Here is a 15,082-nt window from a genome sequence, read left to right as displayed (position 1 = left end):
ACGGTCCCCTGAGCACCGCCAGTAGTAATTTCTGAGTGCATGAGCCAGGAGTAACCCCTGTGCAACATCAGGTGTGACCCAAAAAGCGAAAAGAAACAAAAAGATAAAATAAACACAAGTAGGAGCTGAGTAGATGGCTCAAAGGTTAGGGAAACATACCTTGCAAGAACAAGGAACAGACATGAACCTCTGGTCTTGCATGACCCCCTCACCCTTAGCACCATCAATGGTGACCCTGGTGGTCTCCAGCACTGCTGAATCCCAGTGGCTGTGTGTTACTTACCGTAGCATTCAACCACTTGACCTAGTTATCTGAATGTCCCTGGGAGTGTCTCCAGGTCCACTGAGCACTACTTGGCGAGTTCCTCTTGCCTGTCCAAATATATAAATTTCATATAGAGGCACATACTGTGGAGTCCTTTTCTAAATATGGAGATATATATGTCTTCCCAAGAAGGCAACTTTCAGAAAGGAAAAAGGTCATCAGAAAAACTCTCAACAAATGACTTCTGTAAAAGACACATGATGATGAGTGAGCACAGAGGACACTACAGCTCCAGAAAAGGTGTCTGGTTAAAACTAAAGATGTTGACATGCTCCTGGCAGTTCTAAGAGAACCTCTGTCCCTGCCTCCTTCAGTACTGCAGGTCAATAGATGGTTGGAGGCTTTAAAGCAGGGCTTTGCTACTGTTGGGAGTCCTTTTTTTTTTAATTGATACATAGAAAGATTTTAATAAGATCCCCAAAAGTCATTCATGATTAAAAAAAAAACACCTCGACAAAATAAGAGTGAAAGGAACTTTCTTCAAAATAGTAAATTCTGTCTATAAAAATCCCATAGCCAATATTATTCATTTAATTTCTTTTTGTTTTTTTGGTCACACTTGGCGATGTACAGGGGTTACTCCCGGCTTTGCACTCAGGAATTACTCCTGATGGTGCTCGGGGGACCATAGGGGATGCTGGAAATTGAAGCAGTAGTAATTAAGACAGCATGGTACTGGGCTAGAAACAGACCGGCAAACCAATGGAACAGAGTCAAATATTATGTCATAGACCCCCAAATATTTGACCACTTAATCTTTGAAAAAGGAGCAAGAAATGTGAAGTGGAACAAGGAAAGCCTCTTCAACAAGTGGTGCTGAGAAAACTGGATAGCTACCTGCAAAAAAATGAACTCTGACCTCTGTCTAACGCCAGGCACAAAAGTCAGCTCAAAGTGGATTAAAGACCTCAATATCAGACATGAATCCATAAGGTACATAGAGGAAAATGTAGGCAGAACTCTCCATGACATTGAAGCTAATAACATCTTTAAGGATGAAAAGCACTGACCATGCAAGTGGAAGCAAATATAAACAAATGGGACTACATCAAACTAAGAAGCTTCTGCACTTCAAAAGGGAATCCTTTTTTCCACCATCAGAGGATCATGCAGAAACCTTGAGGAGCAGGAGAGCACCTGTGAGCAAAGAAGCAGAGGGAAACCTCTTTCTGCAAATTTGTGGGGAAGGGGCTGGAGCAATAGCACAGCGGGTAGGGCGTTTGCCTTGCATGCGGCCAACCCGGGTTCGATTCCCAGTATCCCATATGGTCCCCCTGAGCACCGCCAGGAGTAAACCCTGTGCATCACCTGGTGTGAACCAAAAAGAAAAAAAATATGGGGGAAATTTGGATGGAAATGAGGTCGACAGCCTTACTCTGTTGCTCCTGTCTTGGTACAAGAAATCACATGTGCTGCTTCTATTTCAACTGGAAATAGAGTCAAACCTTCTCTAGAGTTACTAAGAAAGAAACCCAGTTGTGAAACTTCCACCGTGGGAGCAGTTTTCCCAACAGTCTTTCATCCCCTGGCTTTGAAAACTTGGGGGTAACTGAAAATACTTCTGTATCTCCAAAATACTTCTCAGTAACTAACTGAGAAGTAGCTAGATTTTCTTGATGGAGCCAGGCTTTCCTTTTCCTTTTTTTAACAGGAGGCTTAAAAGGTAGATAAAAGGAATGCGAGTTGAGCTTTATTCTTATTGCTGGTTTCTTCTCAGCTTTCTTAAAGAATTCACCGAGTCTTTAAAAAATTCTCCAAAAAGTCAAGCCCATCTCTGACAAAGAGACAAAGAAGATCCCAGTGTGTGGTTGGGGTGCTCTCTGGTTTAACACGTTTCCTTGCATTGCACTGATATTGTTCACCCTTTATTGCTTGATGTAGCCTCTCCTGAGCAAAGCCAGTGTCTTTTCTCATGGCAGCTCTGTAGAAAGAGCAGATAGGTGGCCCCCTTGTACTCTGTCCCAGGAGCTACTTGCAGTCTGGCCATGACATGCTTTTATTCACAACCGTGGCCCCATGTGCCATGCTGGACATCAAGCAGCCAATATCACTTCAGTCAGCCTGTGCCTTACTGCCTGATTTCTCCAAAAGCAGCTTTACCTTTGTCAATCATTCAGTAAAGGTCACCACAGGGTATCTCTTTTATTCAAATCGATCTCAAGAGTCTGGGAAATAGCTCAAAGCAGTGAAGCTTGCTTTCTGGAGGCATTAAGTTTGATCCCTGGTCCCACGTGCTCCCAACCACAGAAAAAGTCATAGACTCTCAGGGTACAGCTGGTTAAACTTTCACTTAGCTGATATAGTCATATCTATTGCCCAGATCAAGATAAAAACTTTCCCTGGAAGTTCTGAACTACCTCTGCGTCCCTGGTCCCCTGGACAGGATGACCTCTATGCTGAATCCATCAGGCTTGGCTTGCTCTTGTTTCGGACACATGGTTCACACAGTGTGTAATCCTCCTTGACTGACTTCCTTAACATTCTGTCTGTGAGAGATATCCACAGTGTCGTCTCTAGCTGTGATCCATTTCCTCTCACTAATGCATAAGCATTCCGTTATTGATATGCCATCGCTTTTAAAATCCATTCTACTATACATAGATGCTCAGTTGTTTCTTCTTTGCATCTATTATAAATAAATGGGCATTCCTGCGTCTGTTTCAGTCAATATGTACATGCAATTCTGTTGATGTATATACCTCAAAGTAGAATTGCTAAAATCTCTCTGTACATCTGATTGACTTTAACAGATATTGCCGGGTGTTTTCCAGAGGAGTTGTAACAATATAGGACCCATGGCAGTGTCTGAGGGTTCTAATTACTTCACATCCTTGCTAGCAGATACTTATAACTGTCTCTTTTATTTTAGCCATTTTGGTAGGTCTTCATTTAAATTTTCCTGATGACTAATGAAGCTGAGCAATCTGTTACAGTTTATTGTATATTGCCCTGAAAGAACTGCTAAAATTTTTTGCTTGTTGTTCTCTTAGACCCTTTGCACAAAGTAATTTTTGTGTGTGTGATGTTATGAATTTATATTTATGAGCATATAAAAACGCCTATGGTAGTGTAAGAGGAAAATAAAGATTATAATGGTTATATTATAGCTTGTTTAATACTATCACATCACTGTTTATAATTACATAAACTTGGATGCTAACAAAAATATGAATAACTTTCTGGTTGAAAAATTATGGATAATTAGACTTCCCACTTTTCAGCAATGCTCATGTTTTTCCCTCAGATACACCATCCTTATTGTTGTTTTTCTCTAAATTTGCTTTAATAGAAAGCATGGATTACTTTTATAATCTGCAGAAACAAGGAGGCTGTTTTCATTTGGAAATAAATAAAACCACAAATGAAGCAAAGCTTGTCAGCAGTGTTGGTTTGGACCCGACATCAGCCTCTTTCCATCTGGGACTCCGAGGGGCACGGGGGAGATGTGTCCTCTCTGGGCATGCTTTGAAAGTTTGGGTTAGAAGGAAAGAGTGTAAAAATGAAGAACAGCCTTTATGGAAGAGACACCATGTGCTTTCACATTCCCCACTGAGCCTGGGAGATGATCCTGCTATAAAGACCAGCTAATGACTGAAATTGCCTTTGTTTGTCTGAGCTAAACTTCCCAGCACCTCTGTCTAGGCTTATGTGGTCTGATAACTGGAGCCCCACTGTGAGCTGGAAAGAACAAAGTGTATTATTTCAGAGTGTAATGCCTTTGTTTATATTTTGCGAGACAAACAGGGTCACTGCCCATTTTGCCTACCCCGTGTGCTGCAAAACTCAGCACTCTAAGAGAGCACCAAATAAAGGGTGTTGTGAAGACCCTCCCAGGGTGGGAGAGACATGCTAAAAGTAGTCTATAGACCAACCATGATTGCCACTCAATGCCTCTCTGGCAAAACACAGTACCCAAAAGAAGAGAGAGAGAACAAGGGGGAATGCCCTGCCACAGCGGCAGGGTGGGACGGGGGGAGGGATGCTAGGACCCGTGGTGGGGGAGGATGGGCACTGGTGGAGGGATGGGTACTTGATCATTGTATAACTGAAACCCAAGCACAAAAATTTATAAGTCTATAAATGTACTTCATGGTGTTTCACTAATAAAAAAATGATTAAATAAAAAATAAAGAAATAAAACAACTGATATCAGAAAAAAAATAAAAATAAATAAATAAAGACTACATGAAGTCAATTTCTCCCTTCCTTGGCTTTGCCATTTGATTCTGTTTGGTCCTACTAATTCCTAAACAAAACCAAACTAAAATACAGGCCCCAAACCAATCTACCAGTCAACTCACAGTGTTTAAAAATTGCTTGAAGCGATTTCAAGTCTGTGGACAAATGGCAAGAATACTTGTTTTCCCCTAGGCCATCTGAAGGTGAGTTCCCTACAGCAGTAGGAGGCAGAGGATCCATGGAAAGGACCCAGTAGGGGTCTCTATTCTTAGGGGATCAGAATTGTGTGGGGTAGTGATGAGTTCTCCAGTATGCTAAGCCTTTTAGTATTTCCTAGAAAGAACATCATCTCTTATGAAACCACAATACCATCACCACCATCTCAATTTTAGGTTCCTCGATTGTTCCAGTAATGACCTGTAGAGTCAAAAGAGATCATTAGAAGGTCATTTCCAAATAGAGTTTCTGGTGAATGTTGAAAGCTGCACTTCTTCACTATCTGAGCAGCTGTTGCCAAACCTTCTGATCTCCTGTCCAGGTTGGCTTCAATCCTGCCTCTTCCCCTAACCCCATTGGATGGATGCTTCAGGAAAAGTGATTTGTTTTAGAAATCAACTTTAGAATAAGGTAGCAGATGGCTGTTTCAGCCAACAAGACCGCATAAGAAGGCAGGGTGGATGGGAGTCAGAGATTCTTTTTGGGACAAAGACAGTCCCCAGAGAATGTCAACCAAGTTTAATTTAAAATCCCATCTCTACTATTTAATTCTCCCTAAGTATTTCTTCTACCTTTGTCTCTCCTTGCCTTGCTCCTTTTACTTTTTTCTTCTGCATTCCCTCCTTTTTATTCTCAATCATTTCCAAATTTTACTTGGTTCCTCTGTTTTCTTCAAAAACGTCTTCCTTAAGGAAACCAAGGGATTGTTAAAAGTTATTTCTTGAGAGGTGGAAATGAAATTTGTTTTATATGGCTTCTTGTATTGACTTCCTTTAAAACATTTATGCATCATTTACATTAAAAGAAAATACCTAATCCCCAAAGGGTTATTTTTGATTTGGGGTGTGTGTGTGTGTGTGTGTGTGTGTGTGTGTGTGTGTGTGTGTGTGTGTTTTAGAGAAACACAGATAAAACATCAACCTTTCAATTACATTTTCATTCTAATTAATAACTTCACTGGAGAAATGCCTTGGGGAATTTACTTTAAATTTTGAAAGAGAAATAAAAAGTCAAAATGATTAAATTATTTAATTCAAACCAAACATGAAACTTAGAAAGACTGGGAAATATAAATACTGAAATTATAGAATGCTGATTCTGAATTTCTTTGGGTTATTGATGTGATTTCCAACCCCCTTTGTCCCCAAATTAAGGTGATGTTGATGAGGTCCACAAAGGGCTCCTCTGAGTTTATATTAGACTTGACTTCTACACTGAGCTTTGTTTTTGCCTCTGTGACTTTGACAAATCCTTTTTCTTCACTGACTCAGTTTTCCTATCTCATAATCTTCTTTGGAAAAGAGTCTAGTTCCAGTTTAATCTGAACTGACTGCTTTGCCAGTGGAAGTGGCTGTTCTCCAGTACTTCCCTGTGCAGATGTATCTTGGAGAACAATGCCTGGGGCTGATGAACCCACAGAGTCACCTCTCTGTGGGCAGAACCTATTCATGAAGACCCCCATCCACTGTTCTGCTGCTACTACAGCGTGAATATGTCCTTCTCACCCTCAGACCCCAAAGCACTGGCACTTTAAAGTTCATAGATCATTTAGAACTGTGTAAAGAGCCCAAGGCATTTCAGAGTACTGGTTAAGAATGTGAGGTGACAGGTAGAAAAGGGAGCACCAAATCAAGGGTGTTGGGAGGATCCTCCCAGGATGGAAAAGCATGCTGAAAGTAGACTATAGACCAAACAAGATTGCCACTCAATGCCTCTTTTGCAAACCACAACACCCAAAAGGAGAGAGAGAACAAAAGGAAATGTCCTGCCACAGAGGCAGGGTGGGGTGGGGGGAATGGGAGGTGGGAGGGATACTGGGATCTGTGTTGGTGGGAAGTGGGCACTGGTGGAGGGATGGGTATTTGGTCATTGTATAGTTGAAACCCAAGCACAAAAAGTTGTAAGTCTACAACTGTACCTTATGGTGTTTCACTAATAAAAATAAAAAAAAAGAATGTGAGATGATTAATCGACATGGATAGGACCCAGAGCAATAGTACAGTGGGTAATGCACTTGCCTTGCATACGGCTGACCTGGGTTTAATTCCCGATGTTCCCTATGACCCTCTGAGCACCGCCAGAAGTAATTCCAGAGCACAGAGCCAGGAGTAACTCCTGAAAACTGCCCAGTATGGCCCCCCCCATAAATGAACAAAGACACAGATTATTGATTCTCTCATTACTTACCTCTTAGTGCCTTCTTTTACTCTTCTCTAAAATGGGAGAAATGGGGCTGGAGCGATAGTACAGCGGGTAGGGCGTCTGCTTTGCACGCAGCCAACATGGCCGACCTGAGTTCAATTCCTCCGCCCCTCTCGGAGAGCCCGGCAAGCTACCGAGAGTATTCGATATGCCAGACACAGTAACAACAAAGTCTCCAATGGAGACGTTACTGGGCCTGCTCGAGCAAATCAACGATCAACGGGAGGGGTGCTAAATGATTGTATAATTACTGTGACAGCAAATCAAACACTAAGTCAAAATTGCAGCATAATGACTCACAGATAAGAATTATCAGTAAAGAAACTTTGTTTTAAACTCACCCACCCATAACAACAACAAACAAATCCCAAGCTGTGCCTTGAAGCATTCTACGTCTAAATCAATCTATCCAAGGAATTGGACAATGGAGTAAAAGCAGGTAATGTTTGGCTTGCTGCCACTTTCTTGTGCATGTTTCTTTGTGAGTACACCACCATAGCATCTTTCAGAAAGGAGAATTTTGTGAAGACACGGGAGATTTTTTCTTTCAAATCCTGTAGCCACCACTAGAAGGCTTCCTCCTCCTCGGACCCCTGCATGTGGGTATTTCACAAAGTTCAGTCCCATCCTGCCCTGCCCTGTTTGCTCTTAAATTAACTTAAAATCTCACTCATTGCCCCGAAAGGACTTCAGCTCGGTGGATGATTCCCAAAGAAGCACCCTTCAGACTCATCATCTGATTGGGCTGCAGAATTTTATCTTTTATTGTCTGTCAAATTCAGCCAAACTTATTAGTGATATTTTACACGCTCAGAACAACTCAGTCAACGAACTCACGATGTGAAAATGTGAAGCACTTCTTTAAAGTTCTTTCTCTTTTTCCACCTCCACGTCCATCATGATAGCACAGCGGGTAGGGCGTTCGCCTTACACGCGGCCAACATGGCCGACCCGAGTTCGATTCCTCAGCCCCTCTCGGAGAGCCCGGCAAGCTACCGAGAGTATTCGATATGCCAGACACAGTAACAACAAAGTCTCCAATGGAGACGTTACTGGGCCCGCTTGAGCAAATCGATGATCAACGGGAGGGCCTTTACCTTTACCTTTACCTTTTCATTTCATCATCCTGTTAATCGTCGATTGCCTCGAGCAGGCCCCAGTAACGTCTCTTTCATCCTAGCCCTGAGATTATATTCACGGCTCTTTAGGAGAATGAGACCCATCATTGTTACTGGTATTTGGCACGTCCAAACATTAACAAATTGCCAATTACTTCTTAGATATTACTTTTAATTGTGGCCAGAGTGATAGTAGAGCAGGTAGGCTGCCTGCCTTGCACATGACTGACTAAGGTTTGATCTCTGGCACCCAGTATGGCCCAGTGAGTGGCCATACTGGGTGAGCAAAGAACCAGGAGTAAGCCCTCAGCACCAACAAGAGTGTGGTCCCTAAACCAACACAAAATATAGTTAAATTAAATTTGAAAAAGATACTTTTTAATTTTTGTGTCAATTTCCACCTGTTTACTTCTATAGTACTTATATGCATATTATTTTTGTTTGTTTTCATTTTATACTTTTTATCTTTTTTTCTGCTGTTGCTTTTTGGGGTCACAACTGGTGATGTTCAGGGGTTACTCCTGTCTCTGTACTCAGGAATTACTCTTAATAGTGCTCGGGGGACCATATGGGATACCTGGGATCAAACGTGGGTTGACCACATGCAAGGCAAACGTTCTCCATGCTGTACTATCGCTCTGGTCCTTACGTTTTTGTTTTTAATTAGTTGAACATATTAATTGAGATCATCTTCAATGAACTGTCTGTTCAGTTGTTTATTTATTTATTTTTCTAATTTGATTTTTGGGTCACAGCCGGAGATGAACAGGGGTTACTCCTGGTTTTGCACTCAGGAATTACTCCTGTCAATGCTCAAGGGACCATATGGGATGCTGTGAATCGAACCCGGGTCGACTGTGTGCAAGGCAAACACCTTACCTGCTGTACTATCACTCCAGCCCCTCAGTTTTTTTTACGTGTATAGAGCTATGAAGTAATTATCACATTTGGATTTTTGGTTTCTTTGTTTTGGGGTCAAACCCTGTGGCACTCAGAGCTCACTCCTGGCTCTGTGCTTAGAGATCACACTTCTGGTGGTATTGGGGCCCTTAGATAGTCCTGGGGATTAAAACCCGGCCAGTCATGTGCAAGGCAAACACTCTGCCTGCTGTACTATCTTTCTGGCCCCTCAATGATTCATTTTTAAGACATGATCATAAATTTAAAAAGTTCTTCACATTCATTTACAGTTATTTTTCATTCTTTCTCTCAGACCCAGCAACCACTGACATAACTTTGATTCTATAGATTTGCCATTTTGAGACATGTCATATAAACTGAACCATGTAACATGTGCCCTTTCTAAGTTCTTTCATTTAGCTTAATGAATTTCATGTTTCTCCATGTCATACTATCAGTAGTTTAGTTGCTAAATAGCAATTCATTACATGTGTCACACTGAGAGATTAATTATTTAGCTGTTTACAGGCATTTTATTATTTCCAGTGTTGTCTTGTGATGATTCATCCACATTAGACTTGATTAAGCCACACTTCTTAGAGACGTGAGTTTTCTGGTGGCCAGAGAACTTCTACTTGACCCAGAGCAGATCATCAATCCCATACTCATTGTTATACAGTTGGGTGTTAAAGGAAAAGACTTGATCAAAGTGAATTCTGGTTGCTGTACCAGGGGACTCTCCAAGAGCTCCCAAATACCTCTCTGGAATCTAACATTGGAGACAGTGAAAGCAGATGAGTGCCCATCTCCAAGGTTCTTTAGGGGAACCTGTACAAACACCAGGCTGTGTCATAAGCTGCAAGGGAGTCAACTTGGATGTTTGTAGCCTTTGCACAAAAGGTCCCATGAGGAAGAGAGTTCTTACTGTGATTTTTAACTTGCATTTTCCTAATGAGTAATGGTGCTAAAACAATCATATATTTTGGTACATGATGTGACTGCTAAACTCTTTTGCACATTTAAAATTGTCTTTTATCGCTTACTTTTACTGCTGTAAGAATTTTTTGTATGATCTGATTACATACTCTTATCAAGTATATAATTTACAAATATTTTCTCCAAGTGTTTGGTTTTCTATTCTCTTTCTTTTTTGTTTTGTTTTGGGCCCACTCCTGGATTTGAGCTGAGGGATCACTCCTGCAGAGGCTCTCTTTCTGTTTTTTTGATGATATCTTTGGAATAGCAAAAGATTTGATTTTTCTTGGGTATGGTTTATCAATACTTCCTCTTTATGAATATTTTTGGTGTCAATTATCAGAATTTGTTGCCTAATCCAAGGCAACACAGTGATTTTTATTCTAGGTTTCCTTTCAAAGTTTTGGTTTTTATGTTAAAGTCAGTGGTCCATTTTAAGTCAAATTCTGTGAATGGCATGAGGTATCTTAATTCATTTGCATATATTCAATAGTACTATCACTATTGAAAAATGCTACCTTTTCTTCAATGAATTGCTTTGGCATCGTTGTCAAAATCAATTGCCCATTAATAGAAATATGCTTTTATTTATTGCATTCCATTTATCAATATTTATTTACATTTCTTAAAATTAATTCATGGTGGATTATAAAGTTATTCATGATTGGACTTCACCAGTGTCATCTTCCCCTCACCAATGTCCCTCCATTTTTTAAACAAAATTTGACACTGGTTTACACCACAGTTGCCTATGGGGATTCAATGCATAACACTTTACTATTTTTCAGGCCCCTCTCTTTCTCCCTGTTGAATATTTTCCTCTTCTATCGTTGTAGTTTCTGTTTCTGTTGCCTCTTGGAGGGGGAAGGGTTGAGTTTCTCCCCCCCCGTCCCCCACCCTGAGCAGAGCCCCGGCAGCTGAGGACCTCTGGAGCCAGCCACGGCCATGCTGGGACCACTCTCCACACATCTGGACGGGCCTCATGCATGAAAGAACTGGCAGAGGAACCCAGGCATGCGGGTCCCGGGGCTGAGGTCTCCAAGCCTACTCAGATTGGGACTGGGCCTTCTCCACCCAGACCCCCCATCTTCCAGTAGGTAGGTGTCACACCCACCAGCTGCCATCAGCACCAGATTGGTTGCATCAGCGGCCAAGATGCAGAAACTATAAAACCCAGCTCCCAGAAGCGACATCTTATTATCTTTTCTTTGGAGAACCTGGCAGGCTACCAAAAGTATCCCGCCCGCACAGCAGAGTCTGGCAAACTTCCAGTGTCATACTCAATATGCCAAATACCAGTAACAATCATGGGTCTCATTCGCCTAATCCTGAAAGAGGATTAGAATTTATTAGAATCCTAATAAATAAATAAATATTGATAAATGGAATGAAATAAAGAGAAGCTCTTTTAAAATCTCAGGGCTAGGAAGAAGGAGACGTTACTGGTGCCTGCTCGAGGAAATCGAGAACAACAGGATGATCGTGATCGTGATCGTTATAGTGTTTTCATTTCTGTCCAATTTCCCCACCCCACCCAAGTGTCATGCTTCTCGTTGAAGACCAGTTAGCATGGTTTTTTGTTTCTGTTGCCTTTAGGATAGTTGTATTCCACCTTCTTGTTTCTTTGTACCCTGCATCTGAGAAAGATCATCGTGTGTCTGGTCTCTCCCTCTGACTAATTTGACTCAGTGTGATACTCTCCATATTTATACATGTAGGAGCAAATTGTTTGATTTCGTTGATCAATATTCAGCTGGAGCGATAGCACAGCGGGTAGGGCGTTCGCCTTACAAGCGGCCAACATGGCCGGCCCGAGTTCGATTCCTCCGCCCCTCTCGGAGAGCCCGGCAAGCTACCGAGAGTATTCGATATGCCAGACACAGTAACAACAAAGTCTCCAATGGAGACGTTACTGGGCCCGCTCGAGCAAATCGACGATCAACGGGAGGGCCTTTACCTTTACCTTTACCTTTAATATTCCTATCCAAAACAGTTTTGACTTCTGCATATAGTACATTTTGAGATGTGTAAATGTAAGTACATTAATTTTTGTTTTATTTTTTCCAAATCTATAATAGATAGTCCAGGTCTTTTATATTTTTATACACATATTAAAATCAACCCCTCTATTTCTACCAAATCTATTGCTGGAAATTTGACTGTGATTGTATTTGAATTAATATATTTGAGTAAAAGTGTCATCTTAAAAATATAAAATTTTTCAACTCTCATATGTAACCTATTTCTCTATTTAGGTGTTTTTCTTATTGCCACTCCCAGCTGTGCTCAGGGCTTACTCCTGGCTCAGTGCTCAGGGTTCTCGTCTGGGGATGCCTGGGGTACTATATGCAGTGCTGGAGAATCAAACCAGGATTGGATGCACTTAACTACACTTTTGTCCTTTTATTGAAATCTCTGTTTTTAGAGGGGAAATGTTCAGTCTTTCACCAAAAGTCTTTCACATCGCTTTTGGGTTATTTTTTGTTTATTTTAGAAGCTATTTAGCAGGTTGAGAAAGTTATGAATATATTTTTCACTTTGTGAGAAGTTAAAAAAATGCTTTTAATCCTAAATAAGTTTTGGATACTGTTTTCTCTATAGCTGCAGAGATGACCACGTAATTTTCCCTAATTTTTATTAATATAACCTAATGTTTAATCATTTCCATAAATTAAACCATGTTTCTTTTAATTTAAAAAATTTATGTTGCAGCCAATTTCCCACCCTGCTGAAAGGCCTGGCCACCCGCACCCATAGCCAACACCCGCCGGCATATAAAAAGCACAGCTCCACAGCTAATCTTAAAGGTATTCTAAATCTCTGCATGATCCCAGCTCCTGGAACTTGTAGCTGCCTAAGTTCACACCTCCAAATTTCACAAAACTGACATCTCTATAGGACACAGCAAATTTGTTGGGGAAGTTGTGTAGAAATCCATTATGTTCAATAACACAAAAGGCTTACCTAGCACAAACTAGCTCAGTAAATCCTAAACAATGACCTTAGTGACACCCTTGTAAGATATCATAATTTTCACAAATTTTGTTTTTCTGAACATTTTTTTGGTAATTCCATTTCCATTTTGTTGTAATAAGCAATATAGGTAAAGGTAAAGGCCCTCCCGTTGATCGTCGATTTGCTCGAGCGGGCCCAGTAACGTCTCCATTGGAGACTTTGTTGTTACTGTGTCTGGCATATCGAATACTCTCGGTAGCTTGCCGGGCTCTCGGAGAGGGGCGGAGGAATCGAACTCGGGTCGGCCATGTTGGCCGCGTGTAAGGCGAACGCCCTACCCGCTGTGCTAATATATAGTAAATCATTTCGCACCCGCTAAGGGCACACGCTTGGAGTATGAGTTGGAAACTGGGACACTGGCAGAGGGAAGGTTACACTGGAGATAGGATTGGTGTTGGAACATTGAAAGTCTGAAACAACTGTATTATGAACAACTTTGTAAATCATGATGCTTGAACAAAGCTTCAAATGTTACAAAATTAATAGATACATGGTTTACTATAATGTAGTGTTTATGCTCTTGGTATCCAAAGTTACTGCATCTCCTCCACCACAAAATGTCAAAGACATTTCACCACTTTCTTATGTCACTTCAAATCTACCTTTTTCCTTCCATTCTGTCCCTGCTCTATAGTTTCATGTCTGCAAACCAACTTAATTTTCTTGAAGTATTTCCTACTTGGTTACGATATGTAACTTTAAAAAGATGTGCTGGAGGGATAGTCCAGTGGGTAAAGTGCTTGCCTGGCAAGATGCTGACCTGGATTTGATCCAGAGTATTATATATGGTTCCCTAAGCACTGCCAGAACTAAGCCTTGAGCACAGCCAAGTATGCTTCCCCTTCAGATCACTCCTCCAATATATTATTCATGTGATTAATTTTACTTTTAAAAATATTTGTATTGGAAATAGGAGACTAACACCCAAGAGTGGCCGAGATTAGTACCAGGCGTTTTGCTCCATGGCTTGGAGGCCAGCCACACACTCTAGGGGAAAAGGCAGCTCAGATAGAGAAGGGAACACCAAGTAAAGGGTGTTGGGAGGATCCTCCCAGGATGGGAGAAGCATGCTCAAAGTAGACTATAGATCAAACATGATTTCCACTCAATGCCTCTTTTGCAAACCACAACACCCAAAAGGAGAGAGAGAGAACAAAAGGGAATACCCTGCCACAGAGGCAGGGTGGGATGGGCGGTGGGAGCGATACTGGGACCCGTGGTGGTGGAAAATGGGCACTGGTGGAGGGATGGGTGTTTGAACATTGTACAATTGAAACACAAGCACAAAAATTTTTAAGTCTACAACTGTACCTCATGGTGTTTCACTAACAAAAATTTAAAAATAAATGTAAATGATGGAGAATGGGCACTGGTGGAGGGTTGGGTACTGGATCATTGTATAACTGAAACCCAAGCACAAAAATTTGTAAGTCTACAACTGTACCTCTTGGTGTTTCACTAATAAAAATAATTTGTGTTGGGCCAGGGAGATAACCTAATGGGTAGGAGATGTGCACTGCATGTAGGCGTCCCAAGTCTGAATGCCAGCACAGCATGACCCCAGGATACTACTGTGACATAATCAACCAGTATCAACCACCATGAATAGTTCTGAGTATTCCTGGGTGTGGACCCGTATCCCCGCCACACAACCCAAAAAATGTACTAATTTTCATCTGGAATATTGTTTTATAATTTTTATCTACTCTATTGGGACTGGAGCGATAGCACAGCCGGTAGGGTGTTTGCCTTGCATGAGGCCGATCCAGGTTCAATTCCTCTGCCCCTCTCAGAGAGACTGACGAGCTACTGAGAGTATCCCGCCCACACAGCAAAACCTGGCAAGCTCCCCGCGGCATATTTGATATGCCAAAAACAGTAACAACAAGTCTCACAATGGAAATGTTACTGGTGCCCGCTCGAGCAAATTGATGAACAATAGGAGGACAGTGCTGCAGTGCTATGTTGTCTTTGTCTTCTGTATCAAATGATAAAACTGATCTTAATAGGGAGTGTTTACTTGTCACTTACAATTATGGGCTAAATTATGTGCCTCCCTCAGATTCATTCAAAAGTAAATTATTAATATTACTTTTTAAAATGTTTGTATTAGGCCAGGGAGATAGCTAACTATCTATCTAAATGCTAACTG

The 15,082-nt window shown here is 41.4% G+C and overlaps 1 pseudogene; it reads right to left on the bottom strand.

Annotated features, from left to right (window-relative positions):
* Nucleotides 1-9,740: 9,740 nt before the first annotated feature.
* LOC130027006 (uncharacterized) lies at nt 9,741-9,884 on the bottom strand (annotated as a pseudogene).
* Between the last annotated feature and the right edge of the window lie 5,198 nt (nt 9,885-15,082).

Source organism: Sorex fumeus, unplaced genomic scaffold (genome assembly GCF_029834395.1).
Source record: "Sorex fumeus unplaced genomic scaffold, SorFum_2.1 ptg000035l, whole genome shotgun sequence".
Taxonomy (NCBI): Eukaryota; Metazoa; Chordata; class Mammalia; order Eulipotyphla; family Soricidae; genus Sorex; species Sorex fumeus.
Note: the sequence above shows the minus strand (reverse complement) of the source record. Positions and strands in the feature narration are given on the sequence as shown.